Below are 19,837 nucleotides of genomic sequence, written 5' to 3' on the forward strand. Positions count from 1 at the left end.
GAACCGCTCTGTATATGAGTATGAATGTGAGTTCAACAAGATGAGTAGGTTTGCATCCGAGCTTGTGCCTACTGAAAAAGAGGCTTGTGAATGGTTTGTGGAGGGTTTGCACCCTAGATTGAAAGAGATGCTGATAGTATTAAATTTGTCCTCGTTCCAAGAGGTGATCAATCGTACCAAGGCTCTTGAAAGAGCTCAGAATGAGAGATTTGGGGATTTTAGAGTTCAAACATCAAAGAGAACGGGTGCTTCTTCTAGCTCAGCACCATCAAAAAGGGGAAGAGACTCAGGATTTCGATCACAAGCTAGATCAGAATCAGTTGCATCGTCAGCTAGGGGAGCAAGTCAGGCAAGACCTAGATATACGCAATCAGTGAGATCTGGTGTTGGGAGATCTACTCTGAGTCAAGCGAGACAGTGTCAGTACTGTGGGAAAACCCATTCTGGGGCTTGTCGGATGGCTGCTGGGACTTGTTTTCGATGCGGAGATGACATTTTATCCGGGATTGTACATTGATGGTTGGTGAGCCTGCACCATCTAAAAAAGTTGGTTCTTTCTCACAAAGAGGACGAGGAAGAGGCAGAGGAAGGAACTCGTCTGAATTCTCTGCTCAACCTGAAGTTCGGTCAACCGCACGGGTGTACCATCTAAAATACAAGTGAAGACCGTGATGACCCTGATATTATAGCAGGTACTTTTCAGCTGTACGATAAATTAGTATTGGTACTGATTGATCCGGGTTCTAATTATTCTTATATTACAAGTAAGTCAGTAAAGGAATTGAGGATTCCCTTAGAAGCTATGAGTAATGAGATTATAGTAACAACTCCTTTAGGCCATAGTGCTCGGGTGAATAAAGTCTGTAAGGGGTGTCCCATAAAGGTTCAGGGAATTGAATTCCCTGCTAATCTGATAGAATTACCCTTTGACGAGTTTGAAGTGATTCTGGAAATGGATTGGTTGTTCTGTTACTATGGAGATGTTAATTACAGATTGAAAAAGATAACCCTGAAAAGTCCAGGAGGAATAGAGATAAGTGTGAGCAGTGAAAAGTTTAATTTCTTAGCAAATGTAATGTCAGTAATGTCAGCTAAGAAGCTATTGCTACAAGGATGTCAAGGATTTCTTGTAAATATGATATATTTAAGAGCGATAGAGAAAGGGCTAGAGGATATTCCAATAGTTCAAGAATTCCCTGAAGTTTTCCCGGCTGAGTTGCCAGGATTACCTCCAGATAGAGAGGTAGAATTTCAAATTGAAGTAATGCCAGGAACCACTCCAATTGCAATGGCACCTTATTGGATGGCTCCGAAAGAATTGCAAGAGTTAAAGAATCAATTGCAAGAGTTGTTAGGAAAGGGATTTATTCGACCAAGTGTATTACCTTGGGGAGCTCCGGCGTTATTTTTTTAAGAAGAATGATGGATCAATGCGTCTCTGTATTGATTATCGACAGCTTAATAAGGTGACCATCAAGAACAAGTATCCCCTTCCGCGCATTGATGACTTGTTTGATCAACTAAAAGGAGCTTCAGTATTTTCGAAGATCGATCTACGTTCGGGTTATCATCAATTGAAGATTCAGGAGAAAGATATTCCGAAGACGGCTTTCAGAACGAGATATGGTCATTATGAATTCATCGTAATGCCATTCGAAGTAACGAATGCACCAGCTGCTTTCATGGATCTCATGAACAGGATTTTTCATCCCTATTTGGACTAGTTTGTTGTTGTCTTTATTGATGACATACTGGTTTACTCGAAGTCCATTGAAGAGCATATCACACATCTGAGGCTAGTTTTGCAAATTCTCAGGGATAAAAATCTTTATGCGAAATTGTCCAAATGTGAATTCTGGCTAAACGAAGAAATTTTCTTGGGGCATGTGATCTCGGAAGTTGGGATTAGAGTGGACCCTCAGAAGGTTAAAGCTATAATGGACTGGAAGTTCCAAAGAATGTATCTGAAGTTCGGAGTTTCCTTGGACTTGCCAGTTATTATCGAAGATTCGCTAAGATTTTTTCGATGATAGTGTTGCCTTTAACAAAGATGGTGAGAAAGAATGTATCATTTGTTTGGACTTCTGAATGTCAAGAAAGTTTTGAAGCTTTAAAGAGAATTCTGATAGAAACTCTTATATTGGTTCAACCGGAATCTGGCAAGAATTTTGTAGTATACAGTGACGCATCCCATAACGGGTTGGGGTGTGTATTAATGCAAGAAGGGAAGGTGGTAGCGTATGCATCGAGGCAGTTGAAACCACATGAAAAGAATTACCCCACCCATGATTTATAAATGGCTGCTGTGGTGTTCGCTCTCAAGATTTGGCGTCATTATCTGTATGGAGAAAGATGTTACTTGTATACATACCATAAAAGTCTGAAGTACCTGATCACTCAAAAAGAGTTGAATTTGAGGCAACGTAGATGGGCAGAGTTCTTAAAAGATTATGATGTGATAATTGACTATCATCCCGGAAAGGCTAACGTGGTAGCAGATGCTTTGAGTAGAATGACGTTTGCAGCTTTACGAGCTGTGGACGCAAGATTATCTTTAACGGGAGACGGTGGTCTTTGTGCAGAGTTAACACTTAAACAAGCATGGTTGGAATGAATAGGAGAATTTCAAAGTAAAGATGAAACGTGTTTGAAAAGAATTGAGCAAGTAAAGAGCAAAGAGATTAAAGACTTGGAGGTTAAGTCAGATGGAAATCTATATTGTAAATGAAGAATTGTAATACCCGACAATGACGACTTGAAGAAAGAAATATTAACAGAGGCTCATTGCAGTCCGTTAACGATGCACCCGGGTGGAACCAAGATGTATATGGATTTGAAGGATCGATTTTGGTGGCCAGGGATGAAACGAAACATCACCGAATTTGTGTCTAAGTGTTTGATATGTCAACAAGTCAAAGCTGAGCATCAAGTTCCGTCAGGATTATTGCAACCGCTTGTCATTCCTCAATGGAAATGGGAAAATGTTACGATGGATTTTGTTTCGGGGTTACCATTGACTCCAAACAAAAGAGAATCAATCTGGGTAATTGTTGATCGATTAACTAAGTCAGCGCATTTTCTCCCGGTTAGAACAGATTTCTCTATGGAAAAATATGCAGAGTTGTATATTAGAGAAGTTATTAGATTGCATGGAGTGCCTGTTTCCATAGTCTCTGATCGAGACCCTCGATTCACTTCTAGATTCTGGAAATCTTTGCATGGAGCGTTGGGGACTCGTTTAAACTTTAGTATGACTTTTCATCCTCAGACTTACGGGCAATCAGAGAGAACTATTCAGATATTGGAAGATATGTTGAGAGCATGCGTAATGGAATTCAAAGGATCATGAGAAAAGTATTTACCGCTGGAAGAGTTCGCTTACAACAATAGTTATCAGTCTAGTATAAAGATGGCCCCATATGAGGCATTATATGGGAGGAAATGTCGTACTCCATTAAATTGGTATGAACTCAAAGATCGAAGTGTTCTTGGTCCGGATTTAATTCAAGATGTAGAACAAAAAGTTCGAGAAATTCAACATAACCTCAAAGTGGCCTCTGATCGCAAAAGTCCTATTATGATCTTAAAATAAAAGAGATTGAGTTCGAGGTTGGAGATAAAGTTTTCCTTAAAGTATCTCTTTGGAATAAAGTATTACGTTTTGGTCGGAAAGGAAAGTTAAATCCTAGATTCATTGGGCCATATGAAGTTGTTAAGAGAATAGGACTCGTGGCATATCAGTTATCCTTGCCACCGGAAATGGAGAAGATCCATAATGTCTTCCATGTGTCCATGTTACGAAGATATAGGTCTGATCCCTCTCACATCATTGCACCAAAACAAGTAGAAGTCCAATTGGATCTGACATATGAAGAAGAACCAGTGAGAATATTGGCTTTTGAAGTCAAACAGTTAAGAAGTAAGACAGTTTCGTTGGTCAAGGTTCTTTGGAGAAATCACAAAGTAGAAGAAGCTACGTGGGAACGTGAAGAAGATATGCGACTTCAATATCCCCATCTGTTCGTACAATAAAAATTCGAGGACGAATTTTTTTAAGGGAGGGAGATTTGTAACATCCTCCATACCGGGTTAGTGATCAAATTGTGAAATTATAAAATTCAGTGACCAAAGTAGATAAATTGAATAGTTGAAAGATTTAATGGGAATGTTTTGCGTAGGATCAATTAACAAAGAATGAGGAACTAAAGGGGTAAATGAGTCTTTTAATAGAGGAAATAATTAAATATTAGATGAGGATATTTAAATCCACGTGGAAGGCAAATGAAGAGAACAAAAGTTTCCAGATTTCTCTTCTTCTTCACTTCTTCTTCTCTATCGAGAGACCAAGCTAAAGGTGAGTTTTCTTGTTGATTAAATTCTTGATGAATTTAAGGTTTCTTATTGATCCTTAGTTGATAACTAAGCTTAAGGAAAGCTTAGATTATCTTAAAACCATAAGATGAAGAGAATATGAAGAATCAAATAAAGGAAGTAGAAAAGTGAAATCTTGGATTAGAGTTCCTAATAAGAATTAGAAGTGGAATTTGACTTGTCATAAAGCTAACTAAGAAGTATGAGGTGTTAGAATTCAAATTAGAACATGTTGGAATTTGGGTTAAATTCTTAAATTCTACATGGAGAATTGGATTTTTAAGTTTCAAAAGTATGGAATGGATAATAATTAGCTTAAGTAAGAGTATGCAAGTTAAGGATATATAAAGAGGGGAAATATAAAGTGTTAAGTAGACTAAGAAGAGATTTTCGTGCTAAAATGACAATTCTGGGCAATGTGCATCGATGCACATTCATTGTGCACCGATACACATTCATTATGCACCGATGCACATTCATTGTGCACCGATGCATCGATGATAAATCCCAGAAATTGTTTAAGGTGCATCGATGCACATGCAGTGCATCGATGTATTAATTTAAAAAGAAAACATCGAATAGGATTTATGCATCGATGCATAAGGAGTGCATCGATGCATCCCCATTAAATACAAACATCGAATAGGATTTATGCATCGATGCATGGTGTAGTGCATCGATGCATACCTCCATTAAAAGATGAAAATGGCTTTTCTTTTAGCCTAAGAAATGATAGTTTAGAATATATTAATTAGTATACTGATAAGTATCAATGAATTACTATGTAGATATCGAGCCTAAACGAGTTCCGGAACCATCAACAAGTAGGATCAATCGAGGGAAAGACAAAGAAATCTAGGTGAGTGCATATGCATAGCATGAATATGTATTTTATTCAGTTCTAGACTTGTGATAAGTCTAGATTCAATATTTTGATACATGATAGTATTTCATATTATGATATATGACATGAATCCATACCATATGCATTATGGGACATGAATATGCAAGAAAAAGTTATATGAGTTATGTGATAAAGGTATGAAAATAATATGTCTATGTGATACAAATAAGATAAATTGTGAAAGCCCATGTTATGTAAATGAGAACTATAGGTATAGTTGGCATGCCAAGGGTAGAGGGTCTATGTGGTCCTTCGGGACATATATGTATTCTTTGGAACATGTGTGAGGTCTTGTGAGACACATACTTGATCCTTGGCATATGTATATGATTCTTAAGGAATGATATGTGGTCTTTCGGGACATATATGTATTCTTTGGAACATGTGTGAGGTCTGGTGAGACACATACTTGATCCTTGGCATATGTATATGATTCTTAAGGAATGATATGTGGTCCTTATGGACATATTATATGGCACTACGGGCAATTCTACGCGGCACTCCGGTGCAATTCTACGTGGCGCTTAGGTGCAATTAATGAGCTGTGGTGACAGCATAGTGCACAACCTCACATACTCACTACCTTAGGTTCTCTGTATGGTACCATGGGCTAATGAACTTACTAAGGCGAACTTATGAATGTGAATTTGATAAGTATATGTGTAAGAAACATGGTTCTGGTTATTGCATTGTTTACATACATCTTATCATTGCAACCCAACTTATTTTGACAATTACTTTATATTTATCGATATTATTATTATATTGCCTCACTAAGTCGATGACTTAGCGTGTGAGTGTTTCACACGTAGGATCCGATAAAGTAGACGATCGAGGTTAAGCAGCTGGACAACATTACTCCTGCAACTATCATATCAGAAGCAACTTAATCAGTAGGTCATTTTGTTATGAAAATGGATGTTGGCATGTAACTAAAGATTTAAGTTGTGTATGCTCTTAATATTTTGGTAAACTTATATTACCATATGTATATTATTGTATTTTTCGTAATATAAGTTCAAATATTTTGCTATTATTTGTAATGAGTTGTGTTTTAAAAGTTAATGTAATATCTCTGACTCGTATCCGGGTTGGATACGGGTTGGGGGTGTTATATGGTAGGAGAAGAGAGGGGCATTTAGAGTTGTTTGGTTTAGGTTCTAGCCATCTCGGCCTTTTCAAACGGTGATTGACGTTCGACGAAGACGCCAGAGCATGGCGAGTAGCGTTGGCATTTTCGTGGGTCGGTCGAGAATGAAGAGAGAGGGGATTTAAGAAAGAGATGAGGCTGGGTAGGTTTAGGATTAGTTTAGGTTCAAGCATATATATTAAGACTTTTGGGTTAATGAGCTTTTAGTCATCAGAACTTTAGGGTAGAATTACTGTTAGGTTTAATTTTTCAATTAATCTATTTTAATTAATTTATTATTTTCAGAAAACATTTTTAATATTAAAAAATTTGTCAGGTGGCATTTTTAATGGGTTAACGATCAAACTTAACGGTCGGTCAGGGCTTGACCCATTTTGAGTAATGAAATGAAATGTTAGGCATCAAACTGAAACGAAATAAACATTAGGCACTAAACTGAAAAAACGAGCATAGATTGGACACATTTTGTATAGTTAAGCCTTAAATCAATATAATGTATCGGTACCATTTATCAAAGTATCAATATCATAAGTAAAACTTCGAAAATATTATACTATTTTAGTATCGATACTGGTATTGAGTATCAACATTGCCATAATAATATTGATACTCAAATCTTGATATTGATATCAATTTACTTGAAAAGGGGACATAATATATTAATTTGGTATCAATAATGTCCATGAGTATCGGTACAATCAATACAATATCGATACTTATATTTTAGTATCGACACCAACCACATAATTTAGTTAAAATTTCCTAAGTGATCCTTTAAATATACAAAGTTTGTGATATGACCTCAAAATTTTAATGTCTGCATATGAGTCTCTATTTGTGCTTGAGCGACAATAAATATTTGATTTGTCTGATATCTAATTGAGTTTTATTTTGATTAATCAATGTGACATTATCAGTTCGATTCTTTATTAAATCGGATTGGAAGTATTATAAAATTAACATGCCACATTGACTTCTTTTAGATAGATAACATCAATAATCTTATTAAAAGTGAATTAAAAATATAATAAATATATATAAATTTTAAAAATTTGATGATCAAAATAAAATACTCTAAAAATTGGTGACATTTTTTTGAGTTTACACTTAAAACAATGATAACAAAATATAATTTACCTCTACATTCAATAGATAAATTTAGATTTTAAAGCAATTATGCTGATTTGAATTTATTAATGAAATGTCATTTTAAAGATGTAATCACCTTGTCCAACAATCACCATCGGAAATCAGCGATTATCTCGAAAAATCACCTAATTAATCATTATTTTCTTGTGAGGCACTGTTAAGACTTTATTTTTCGATCTAACACCTTTTTGTAGGAAACTGTGCCCCTTACACCGCGTCTTACGTCACGTGGGGTAAGACGCGCCCCTGCAACGCTCCTTGTTAATCGTGTAAAAAACTCGAGTGTTAATTTTGTAAATATTTTTAAAATGGTGCTTAATATTTAATTAATTTATGTTATGGTGATATTTGTGTAAAAATACCAACTTTATCTATTTATTGTTTATGTGATACTATTTTTAACAACAGTTAATAATGTTTATGAACTTTTAAAATTAATTATTTTAAAATATAAAAATATTAAAATAAACTTTTAATTACAATAGAGAGATCAAATGAATTATATTTATTTAAAAAAATAAAAATGCAATAAAAAAGAATTAAAAGTGAATAAAATTTAGTAAAAATAGAATGTAACCTCTTTATTTAAAATATTCTTTATAATATTAATTTTAAAAAATATAAAAAAATATAAAAATTTAATTTTATTAAAAATAAATAAGTATTATTAACTGCTGTTAAAAAATAATAATTAATGAATAATAATTCATTTGATCTCTCAATTGTAATTAAAAGTTTATTATATTTTTTATATTTTTAAACAATTAATTTTAAAATACTCTATTCTCAAGACCTAAAGTCAAGTTTATGATTGTTAAACAGTCTTAGGTGTGGAAAGCTACATGAATCGAATGAAAATTCGATCGTACAAAGTCAATAAGTTAAAATTATCTAACTGTTGTCTAAATATCAACTCAATTGTACCACGAATAAACATTCGATCAAAGAGTTGATATTTTTTGCTCAATCTTCACAAAAACTATTTTGTCTCGTCATTTTCTCCCGTATATGAGTTCATTTCTTTTTAAATTCTTTTCTGTTGAATATAGTTACCCACGTGCACACAGAAAAATCAAAAGTAGAGTGACTTTTATTGCAAAAGTCAATTGTAATTAAAAGTTTATTTTAATATTTTTTTTTTATTTTTAAACAATTAATTTTAAAAGTCAATAAATTCAAAAATATATGAAATTTATAATTTTTTAAATTATAAAATATTTATTATCATCATCATTTTGTAAAAGAAATAATAAGTATAAAACTTTTATAAAATTATTCATATTTTAAAATACTTACCCTCAAAGTTTTTTTATATTAGATTATACGTATTGTGTAATTTCATGCAAAAATCAAAATTTATCATGTTATAAAATAATTTGCAAAAGAATATTTAAAGATTTTAACGTAGAAAATTTTATTTTCACACACAAATTTTTTACACGTTTCACAAGGCGCATTACAGGAGACGCTCCTTATCCACGTGGCGTCAGATCAACATAAGGCGCGGTATAGGAGCCACGTTTCTTGCAAACAGTGTTAGATCGAAAAATAAAATTTAAACAGTGATTTACAGGAAAATAATGATTAATTGGGTGATTGTTCGGGAAAATCGTCGCATAAAAATGAAAAATGGTTTATAAGCCGTCGTTCCAGTTGACCGAGTGCATAGCCGCCTAATCATGCGACGTCGTATCGTTGGGCTATCTTTCATTAAAAACGATTCCGACGAAGGGGATAGAATAGACGAAGAAAATTGTGTCAAAGAAAGAGAAGAGCTGGTGCTTCAAAATTTTCCTTTTACTGTATTATTATTTCTTCAAAGTTCTTTAATCTCTCTAAAAATCTAAACCCTTAGAAACGAACTTCATTGTTGTTGTTGGTCGCCATTTTATATTATGTGAAGAAAATCCAAATGTGAAGCGTTGTGCCATCCGTCGGATCGTGATCAGAGTCCTCTCCTCGTTGCATTTCGACCGTCCGATCACAATGTCTTGGGGACTAGGATGGAAACGTCCCTCGGAGATCTTCCGTTTATCTCTAAACTACGGATGCGAACAATCCGCGGAAGATCTAAACGATGCAGCCGCGGAATCGTCACCGCCGCAAAATCATAAAGAGCGAGGGTTTAGGATCGATCTGGATTGGGTAGCGGGGGATGACGAGGATCAGGCGGCGATAAGGCTGCAATCTAAATTGATGGTGGTGCTTCCAGTGCCGCAAGATACGGTTTCGGTCGAACTGAGAGAGGCGGATGAAAATTCAGTTGGAGTGGAGATGAAGGTGGAGAAGAGGAGGGAGCCATTGCGGGCGGTTACGATGGTTAAGGCGGCCGGGTCGGGTCAGCAGAGTGATGGAGTCGGAGTTATGGTTCGGTTGTTACGGTCGAATTTGGTTCCTTCTGGTGATAGTGGTCTGGTTGCTTGCGGCGTCCATTGGAGAAGTATCACTTTGCTTAGCCTTTGCGGTTGTGGTTTAACGGTATTTTCCGTCCTTTTCTTCATCTTTTGTTTGCTTTTTTGCTTATGTTTTTATTGGTCAAATGATTTTTTTGGGAAATATGGAGCGATTGATTGCAAGGAAGTTCTAGTATGGACCTTGGCTAATTTTAACTTGTAATTGATCTCTTTTTAACGAGAAGAAGACATCGGTATGAAAAATAGTTTGTGTGCGAAACTCGAAGAAGAAATCAGTATGAATGGTAGCAATGCTAAGTTCTAGAAATGAAAGTTTTAGATGAAGATTAAAAAAAATTTGGACTGAGATCTATGAAGAAACTAGGCATGTTTCTTTTTCTTTGCTTTTGTAGTTTGACACTCATTGGTTGCGTGCTTTCGGATACAGACACTGCCCGTTGAGCTAACTCAATTGCCTGTTCTGGAGAAACTATATCTTGATGACAACAAGCTCTCTGTGTTACCACCTGAGCTTGGCGAACTAAAAACCTTACTGAGGGTTGACAACAACATGCTTGTTTCTGTTCCTGGTAAGAATAATCCTGTTTTACATCTAAATCATGCTCCTGAGAGTTTTATTGTCGTATCAAAGTGCAATTTTCATATAAGGAAAACATTTCCAAAAAAAAATTATAAGGAAAACATTTGTTCTCATCATTTTGTAAGGTCTAGGCTGTTGCTTCCTCTGTTGCAAATTTCACCTTATTTCTGTTGCAAATTTATGAGCAGCTGAGCTTAGACAGTGCGTCAGGCTGGTGGAACTATCATTGGAACATAACAAACTTGTCCGGCCTCTTCTAGACTTCAGGTCACTTTATGGACAATCAACTTATTTCTTTAAGCTTGTGGGGATATAGTTTCCTTTAGTCTAATGTTTTTCTCCAGTTTTTTTTATGGCAGGGCTATGGCTGAGTTAGAAATTCTTAGGTTATTTGGTAATCCACTTGAATTTCTTCCTGAAATCCTACCTTTACACAAGCTACGCCATTTGTCCCTTGCAAATATCAGGATTGTGGCTGATGAAAATATAAGATCGGTGAATGTGCAAATAGAGGTACTACCTACACATATTAGCTGTTTGTATGCTCTTGCTTTCACATGAGCATGGATAAATCTATGATTAAAACTGCTTCTTGTGTTGTATTACAGATGGAGAATAGTTCTTATTTTGGTGCATCTAGATACAAGCTGAGTGCCTTTCTCTCTCTCATATTCCGTTTTTCATCTTGTCATCACCCTTTGCTAGCCTCTGCCCTGGTGAAGATAATAATGCAAGATGAGGGGAATCGTGTAGTTGTTGGTAAAGATGAGAATGCAGTGAGACAGCTCATAAGTATGATAAGTAGTGACGACCGACATGTGGTACACTGGAATTACTTTCATGTTATTAATAGCATCAGACATTCATTTTATGCAGTATCTTTATAGTTCTTATCTTGTGTCAGGTTGAACAAGCCTGCTCTGCTCTATCAACTCTTGGTGGAGATGTTTCTGTGGCAATGCAGTTGTTGAAATGTGACATCATGCAACCCGTTGAAACTGTTTTGAAGTCCCCCGACCCAGTAGAATTGGTTTCTGTGCTACAAGTTGTGGTCACATTGGCCATCGGATCTGATACTGTAGCTCAGAAGATGCTAACCAAGGATGTTTTGAGATCATTAAAAATACTTTGTTCCCATAGAAACCCAGAGGTAATTTCCTGATCAAAATTATTCTTATATCAAAAGTATGTATAATTAAACCTTTATATTTAATCAGGTGCAAAGGCTTTCTTTGTTAGCTGTCGGGAATTTGGCCTTCTGTCTGGAGAATCGCCGCATTCTTGTCACCTCTGCAAGCTTGAAAGAGCTTCTCATGAGACTGACTGTTACACCTGAACCACGTGTGAATAAAGCTGCAGCTCGAACTTTGGCAATTCTTGGTATGTTTCTTCCATTTTGTTTTTTAACTTCTTTCTGGTACCTTAATTATGTTATTTTGTAGGAGAGAGTGAATACTTGAGACGTGCTATTAGAGGAAGACAGATACCAAAACAAGTCCTACGAATACTCTCAATGGATGGAGGTGGCATGAAAGGTCTTGCAACTGTACAGATCCTTAAAGAAATTGAGAAGGGAACTGGAAAGAGAATACATGAGCTATTTGACCTTATCTGTGGGACATCAACTGGAGGCATGCTTGCTGTGTCCCTTGGTATTAAGTTGATGACCTTGGACCAATGTGAAGAAATTTACAAAAATCTTGGTTAGTAATATGCTCTGCATAAGTGCATAAATATTCTATTTAAGAACACTTAATTTAGATTTCAATATGTTTATCAAATTCTAAATTGTTTCGTAGGAAAACTTGTTTTTGCTGAACCTGTGCCAAAGGATAAATGAAGCTGCAACTTGGAGAGTGAAGTTGGATCTGCTCTATAAAAGTTCTTCACAGAGCTTCAGAGTTGTTGTACATGGATCTAAAGTATAAATTTCTCTTTTATGCAAATTTGTGCTTCTGGTTTTGATATTGCTGAGTCGCTTTCATCTTTTCCTTGAAAATTATGTTAATTGGACTCGCATGCGAGTGTCAGATTAAGGTCATGGTCGGATTTTTTTTCTTTTAAATATTTTTCCATGTACTTGGAGGATCCTTGGTGGATCTTGTTTTCATACTCATGTGCCGGACATGGGTACTTGAATAAAAACGAGGGGTCGGAGCAACATAGTTGAAAATGTATGTCTATGAATGCAGGAAGAGACATGAAATTAGTTGAAAGTATACCTCAAACAAATGAGAACTTTTTGTGTTTCTACAATATATTTTCAGGGTTTTTAGAGGATTTATTATAATTTACATTAAGGGTTGCTCATTCCATATATTGCCTTTAATTAATAAATCTTGGCAATCGATTCTGCTTATGATATTGTTGTTATTATTATCATTTTCAGAGGTGTGTTGCTATAGTGACATGATAATTTAAATGAGCCTGTTTTTTCTACCTTTTGGAGCATCCTTCTCTTGTGAAAAGATGATATAACATAGAGTATTGCAGCACAGTGCAGATCAGTTTGAAAGGTTGCTAAAGGAAATGTGTGCTGATGAGGATGGGGACCTACTAATTGAATCTGCTGTGAAAAACATTCCTAAAGTTTCATTGTGTCGACTTTGGTGAGCCAATGCAGCTCAACCATTATATCTGCAATTATCAGGTTTGTTGGGGGGAATTCTTGTTCTATCATGTAATATGAACTTAATGGGTCATATTATATTACTCACTTAGATCTGTATAATTTATAATCCATTTCAGTAATATTTTGGCAGATCTAAGGCAGATCAGTTTGAAAGGTTGCTAAAGGAAATGTGTGCTGATGAGGATGGGGACCTACTAATTGAATCTGCTGTGAAAAACATTCCTAAAGTTTTCATTGTGTCGACTTTGGTGAGCGCAATGCCAGCTCAACCATTTATATTCTGCAATTATCAGGTTTGTGGTCGGGAATTCCTTGTTCTATCATGTAATATGAACTTTAATTGGGTTCATATATTATATTACTCACTTAGATATCTGTACTTTAATTTATAATCCATTTCAGTAATATTTTGGCAGATCTAAGAGTTTGTTTGTACATTTATATATTTCTTAATGTGCAGTATCCTGTGGGAACGCCAGAGGTGCCTCTTGCAATATCAGAAAGTTTAGGAATTACCAATGTAGATTCTCCAACTACAGGTGCTCAAGTTGGCTACAAACGAAGTGCTTTTATAGGAAGTTGTAAACACCATATATGGCAAGCTATACGAGCTTCTTCTGCTGTCTGAACTTAGCCTTCGTATTATTTTATATTTTTTCTTACCTGTTATGTAGATGTATACCGCTGGCAAGATGGTGCTATAGTGGCAAACAATCCAACAATCTTTTCCATAAGAGAAGCACAACTTTTATGGCCTGATACAAAAATTGACTGTATAGTTTCAATTGGCTGTGGTTCCGTACCTACAAAGGTAACCGCTCTACTTTGTATTTTTGCAACAGAAGTAATTTCTGGCTTCAACTGGATGTAAAACCATTCCTAGTACCAAGACTATTTTAATTGCAAATCCTCATTTTGTAAATTCATGCAAAATAACAGGAAACTGCTTGGGTGCTTTTTGTGACATTCCAAGTTTAATATGCTTCTAAATGGTTCTTATATTTTGACTAGTTGGAGAATAAAAATCAAGAGATTTTAATTTTTTTAGTTAACTTCTCATTCCATTACTTCTTCCCATGGATTTATGAGTATCTCCTGTTGTAGGCACGAAAAGGTGGTTGGCATTATCTAGATACTGGGCAAGTGCTGATTGAGAGTGCATGCTCGGTGGACCGAACTGAGGAAGCTTTGAGTACATGAATACCTATGCTTCCTGAGATTCAATATTTCCGGTTTAATCCAGGTATTATATCCTTTCGGTTACTTGATGAGGCTTGGAGTTTGCAACCATGGTTAATGTCTCCACTCGCCTTCACTTTCTTCATCCAACCATGTTTTTTATATAAAAAAAGAAAAGAAAAATCATCTTTGAATTCATTAACTTGCAATTTCTCCAAAGTTAAATAACTTTGAAGTCCTCAGTTTTTTATGGTTGCCCTTGCAGTTGACGAACGTTGTGATATGGAGCTGGATGAGACTGATCCTACAGTTTGGATGAAGTTAGAAGCTTGTGTAAATGATTACATTGAAAACAATTCTCAGGCCTTGAAAAATGCATGCGAAAGACTTCTTTTGCCCTTTTCACATGATGAGAAGTGGACAGAGAATTTGAAATCTCAAAATTTTGCCAGTGCAAAGGTTCCAAATGCAGGTATTATGCCTTGCTTTGAATAGTTTTCATATATTCTATTGTTCTGGGTGCTCTGCTGAATCTTTTTAATTTATTGTGTTGAGCTGTACTAGATGAGAATAGCCCTTCATTAGGCTGGAGGCGAAATGTACTACTTGTTGAAGCTTTGCATAGTCCCGATCCAGGAAGGATTGTGCAGCATGCTCGTGCACTTGAGTCATTTTGTGCTCGAACTGGAATTAGATTATATCTTTTGCATGACATATCTGGACTTTCAAAGACATTACCAGCAACAACATTTCCATCACCATTTACCTCTCCTCTGATTACCGGAAGTTTTCCTTCAAGTCCCCTTCTATTCGGAGCTGATGCTGGCATGCAGAGGCTTGGCCGAATTGACACGGTCCCACCTTTAAGCTTGGATGGTTTACAGTCTTCAAAGACAGCTACATCACCCCCAACTTCTCCTTCTGCTCCCAGGAAGCTTTCTTTACCTGTACGGCATTGCATGAGAAGTTACAGAATCTACCACAAGTGGGCATTATACATTTGGCCCTTCAAAATGACTCAGTTGGCTCAGTATTAAGGTCGAAAAGACCCTCGCTTATGTGTAATTACTTTTGGGTTTAGCTTTTGCCGCTTCCTAACCTGCTTGATGCTTCTTTCTCCAGTTGGCAAAATGACGTGTTTGTTGTGGCTGAACCTGGAGAACTGGCTGATAAGTTTCTGCAAAGCGTTAAGTTGAGTATTTGTCAGTATTGCAGAGCCAGCGTCGGAAGTGTGTATCATCTTTCGCCAATATTACAACTATTACTGATTTGATCCGCCGTAAACCATACTTTGAAGTCGGAAACATTGGCCATAGATATATTGGGCGCCAAACCCAAGTGTGCATTCATTTCACATTCGCTCTCCGTGTCTTTTGTTGTTAGTTCTGTGTTTATCAAATCTAATGAACTTCTATTGTGATTTTCTTGACATATTTTACAGGTCATGGAAGATGATATTGAAATCGGGGCATACATGTTCCGCCGTACAGTCCCTTCTTTGCACATGACACCTGATGATGTTCGTTGGATGGTGCGTATACTTCTCTCCCTCATCTGATTTACGCATCAAAGCGCATGATACCTGATGAATGTTCTGGCTGATTTTTATTTCCCTTTTCTTTACTCTTGTGAAGATCTATCTGGAGAAATCTTTTGAGTTTTGACCATCATTCTCTACCGTGTGTCTGTCTCTGTCTTCTGTGCTGCTTGTGTTAGGGCAATATTGCATCCACAGGATAGTATAATTTTCCTTTTTTAGTTGCTTAACCTTCTACAGATCTAGGTACTCTTGCCAAACACAAGATTAACTTGAGGAAAATGCCTCTAATCTTTGCATTAAAATGGGTTGCTAAGATCGCGAGGATTATTTTTTTTTAAAATCTGCTGCATTAAATAGCATTGGTTTTCAGCCAAATGACATTCATTTGGGATGTTGTCCATGTCAACTTAGGGTCATTGGTGGTGTTCTATTCAACGACCTCACTTCATTCCCTTTCGATAGAACCGGGAGTCTTCATTTACAAGTTTATATTATTTCATTTGTGTTCTCTATTGATAATGAACTGTGATTCCTCATCGAAAATTTGTTTACTTGGGGCTGATACGTGGTTGAAAAATGTTAGGTTGGAGCTTGGAGGGATAGAATCATAATCAGCACGGGAACTTACGGTCCCAATGCAAATTTGATCAAGGCCTTTCTAGATTCTGGGGCCAAAGCTGTTATATGCCCTGCAGCTGAGTCCCATGACGTTTCAGTTAATATAACAGGAGAATATAACGATATGGAAAATGGGAGGTTCGAGATTGGTGAGGAAGATGCCGAAGATGAGGAGGTTGAGATCGAACCTATGAGTCCGGCGAGTGACTGGGATAGTGACATGGAGAAGGATGAGGACCTTTCTACGGGTTTCGGGGATGAAGAAGAGGAACTATCAAGGTTTGTCTGCCAGCTATACGACTTGATATTCCGTGAAGGTGCAAGAGTCGACGTCGCCCTAAAAAATGTGCTCGCCTCCAATCGGAAACTAAGGTATTGCTGTCACCTTCCCAATGTGAAATAGCTTGTCGAATAAATCCCATAAACATCACAGTACGAAGGAAGATAGAGAGAGGGAAAGAATATACCATGTGTATGAATAATTAAAAAAAACGCATGGGTTTTGGGGCTTATACAAGTAAACCATTCATTAGACAAACAGAAAGCAAAAATATTTATATTATTTTTAACGGGAAGATAAAGAAATTTAAAATTCTTGTACTCCTCGACTTAAACCATCTTTCAGTTTCTTCATGGGATTGGCTCATGCTATGTATGAGGGCCCATGTCCTATGGTCTCTCTTAGTTTTTTGTATAATATATTTGTTTAATCTATTTTGGGATCGGATTTTTGTATTTTTTTAAATAATATTTGAATCTAGATTAACACAGCATTTTTAGAATTTGAAATCCTAAATCATTTTGCATTAAATATAAATATTACTATTTAAACTTATTAAATAAAATTATCTTATCGTTTTGAATTGAATTGAATAATATGCAATGCTCATTTTTTTAGTGTAATCAGGTATTTGATTTTTTTAACGTGACTGTTTTATAATTTATACAATGCGTTTGAAAAAGTTTAGTTGTTGGTTGTTTATCCAATGTCTGCACCTTTCACTTTCAAGACGGGGCAAGAGAATGAGCAATTCATGAAAAAGCAAAAGCACAGGAGAGGAATCATCGGCACCAACACCCCTACCCTATTTCCATGATCAATACTACTACCTTTCCAATTTGCTCTCTTTTTATTTCTTTTCTCTGTGAATAGAAGAAAATAATTTACTGTATCGAACAGGTATAAAAAGATTTTAACTCCTCCACAATAAACCTTAAACATGCTTCAGCTAAGGGTTAATAAAACTCTATTTGAGAAAACTGATTTTTTTTCTCGACTGAATTTGAAAAAATTTGACTTAAGTTGACTTTACTCGTACTTTTATAAATTTGACTTAACTCGAAAAATATTAAATTCGAGTCAAGTTATAAAATAAAATTTGAATAATTTAAAATTTTTAGTAACCAGAGGATTGACTTTTAAGTTTGATTAAAGTCCCTCAATTTTTATGATATATATATCACATGTGAAAATTTTGAAAGATTATTATCCCTGTAATAAAATTTGATAATATATAATTTAAATTTAGTGATTAATAAATTAAACATCGATAAATAAATTAAAGATTTTGACGCCTTCCACGTTAATAGTCATTACAAATTTTAAAAAAAATCAACTTTATTAAAGTTAGAGATGCTCTAAAATCGAAGTAATCTTAAATCCCATCAACAAAACCAGAGGGGCCACCATTTTCTTAACCTAAAACCCTCGAATACCAACTTTTTTAAAAAGTAAATGATCAAAATGCAGTATAAATCCATTCAAACACACCATGTTTTTCCCATAGAAGAACATGGTTGCTGCTCATGTTGCAATAGCCACAAGGGGAACCGTAGGATCACCAAGTTCCAGTTACAAGCACAAGGTGGTCGGTCATGGAAATTGATGCAAGCACGTTTTCATCTATAAAGGGAGTACTCTTGAAAATCCTTATATCGCATTTACTTTATACTAGTCTTATAATATATGTTATTATAATACATATCATGCTAAAAATATTAGTTATGTAGTTAAAGAATAACTTAGTATGAATACATCTGGCACATTGTTATTTTAACATGTTAAGCATGTTAGGATAGCTTTATAGACATATTAAGCATGATTATTATTTATACATCAAGGCAGCATACTTATAATGCATTTCGTTAGTTCATATGCATTCATATTAACTCTTAAGCCTCATTCATAATCTTACACATATTATGAGATGATATAATTAGCTCATGTCCTTCAAACTTAGCTCACATTACCATAATCAAACATGGCAGCAAGATATTTAGCTCGTCTTAGCTCAATATCATGGACTTACCTTGTTTCCTTGCACATGTAGGTACATTGGAGTATGATGCACGTTGAGGTAGCATGGTGAATGATTTGGACGTCATATGCAGCTCACAAACAGCTTACAAAGTACAAGGCAGCTCATGGAACACTAAGTGAAGCTCGATTCAGCTGGAGGAGCTTAAGGCTAGCTAAACTTAGCTAGTTGAACTATTTGGAGCTGAGTTGCCAAAAGTGATGTCAAAGGTAGCTTAATGTAGCTGAACATAATGTTGAGGAGTTCACAAGGACTTAGCTAGGAAGCTTGTTCACAAATAGCCCATGTTTGCTAGTTAGCTCCACAACTTAAGCTAGCTTGAAGGAGACACATGTACGCCCAAGAGAGAGAGCATGACCAGCCATCATTCTATGCACAAGGCTGCACCACAAAGCTTCCTAGAACACCCATGTGCCTTGCATATGACCAGCCCCCAAGTGCCTTGCATATGGATCATTTAGGCGCCAAGATGAAGAGTTCTCTCCCTATTCGGCCAAGCCATGTGTTTTGCATGTGATCAGCCCCATGTGCCTTACATATGACTCTATTTAGGCGCCAAGATGAATGGTCATCTATCCATTCGGCCGAACACCATTACTCCTCCAATTTGGCGCCAACTTGAAGGGTTTCAAGTGCTATTCGGCCATGAGACATACCCCTACACTTCAACCGAACCAGCACCTATTTATTCAAGTTATTTATGAATTAAATTATGTCATTTTAGGAAGGCACAAGGCTGACTGAATCTCCTTGTAATTATTCGGCCATGTCTCTCCATTTCCTATAAATAGGAAAGCATTCATTATTTGTAATCAGACCATTTTTATTAATCAAAGTGAGATTATTCTTTTCCTTAAGTCCTGGTGACTTTTTATCGACTTATCAAGTATAATTATACTTGTGGCGTCAACCCCTTCTATTTTCACCTTGATACTTCTGGTTTCTAGTTCTTTATAACTAGTGGGTCAAAGTACTTCATACC

At 35.9% G+C, this 19,837-nt stretch overlaps 1 pseudogene; it reads left to right on the forward strand.

The window, feature by feature from the left end:
- Nucleotides 1-9,368: 9,368 nt before the first annotated feature.
- On the forward strand, nucleotides 9,369-17,103 carry LOC120189479 (annotated as a pseudogene).
- The last annotated feature ends 2,734 nt before the right edge of the window (nucleotides 17,104-19,837 follow it).

This window comes from Hibiscus syriacus, unplaced genomic scaffold (assembly GCF_006381635.1).
Source record: "Hibiscus syriacus cultivar Baekdansim isolate YM2019G1 unplaced genomic scaffold, ASM638163v2 tig00004072_pilon, whole genome shotgun sequence".
Taxonomy (NCBI): domain Eukaryota; kingdom Viridiplantae; phylum Streptophyta; class Magnoliopsida; order Malvales; family Malvaceae; genus Hibiscus; species Hibiscus syriacus.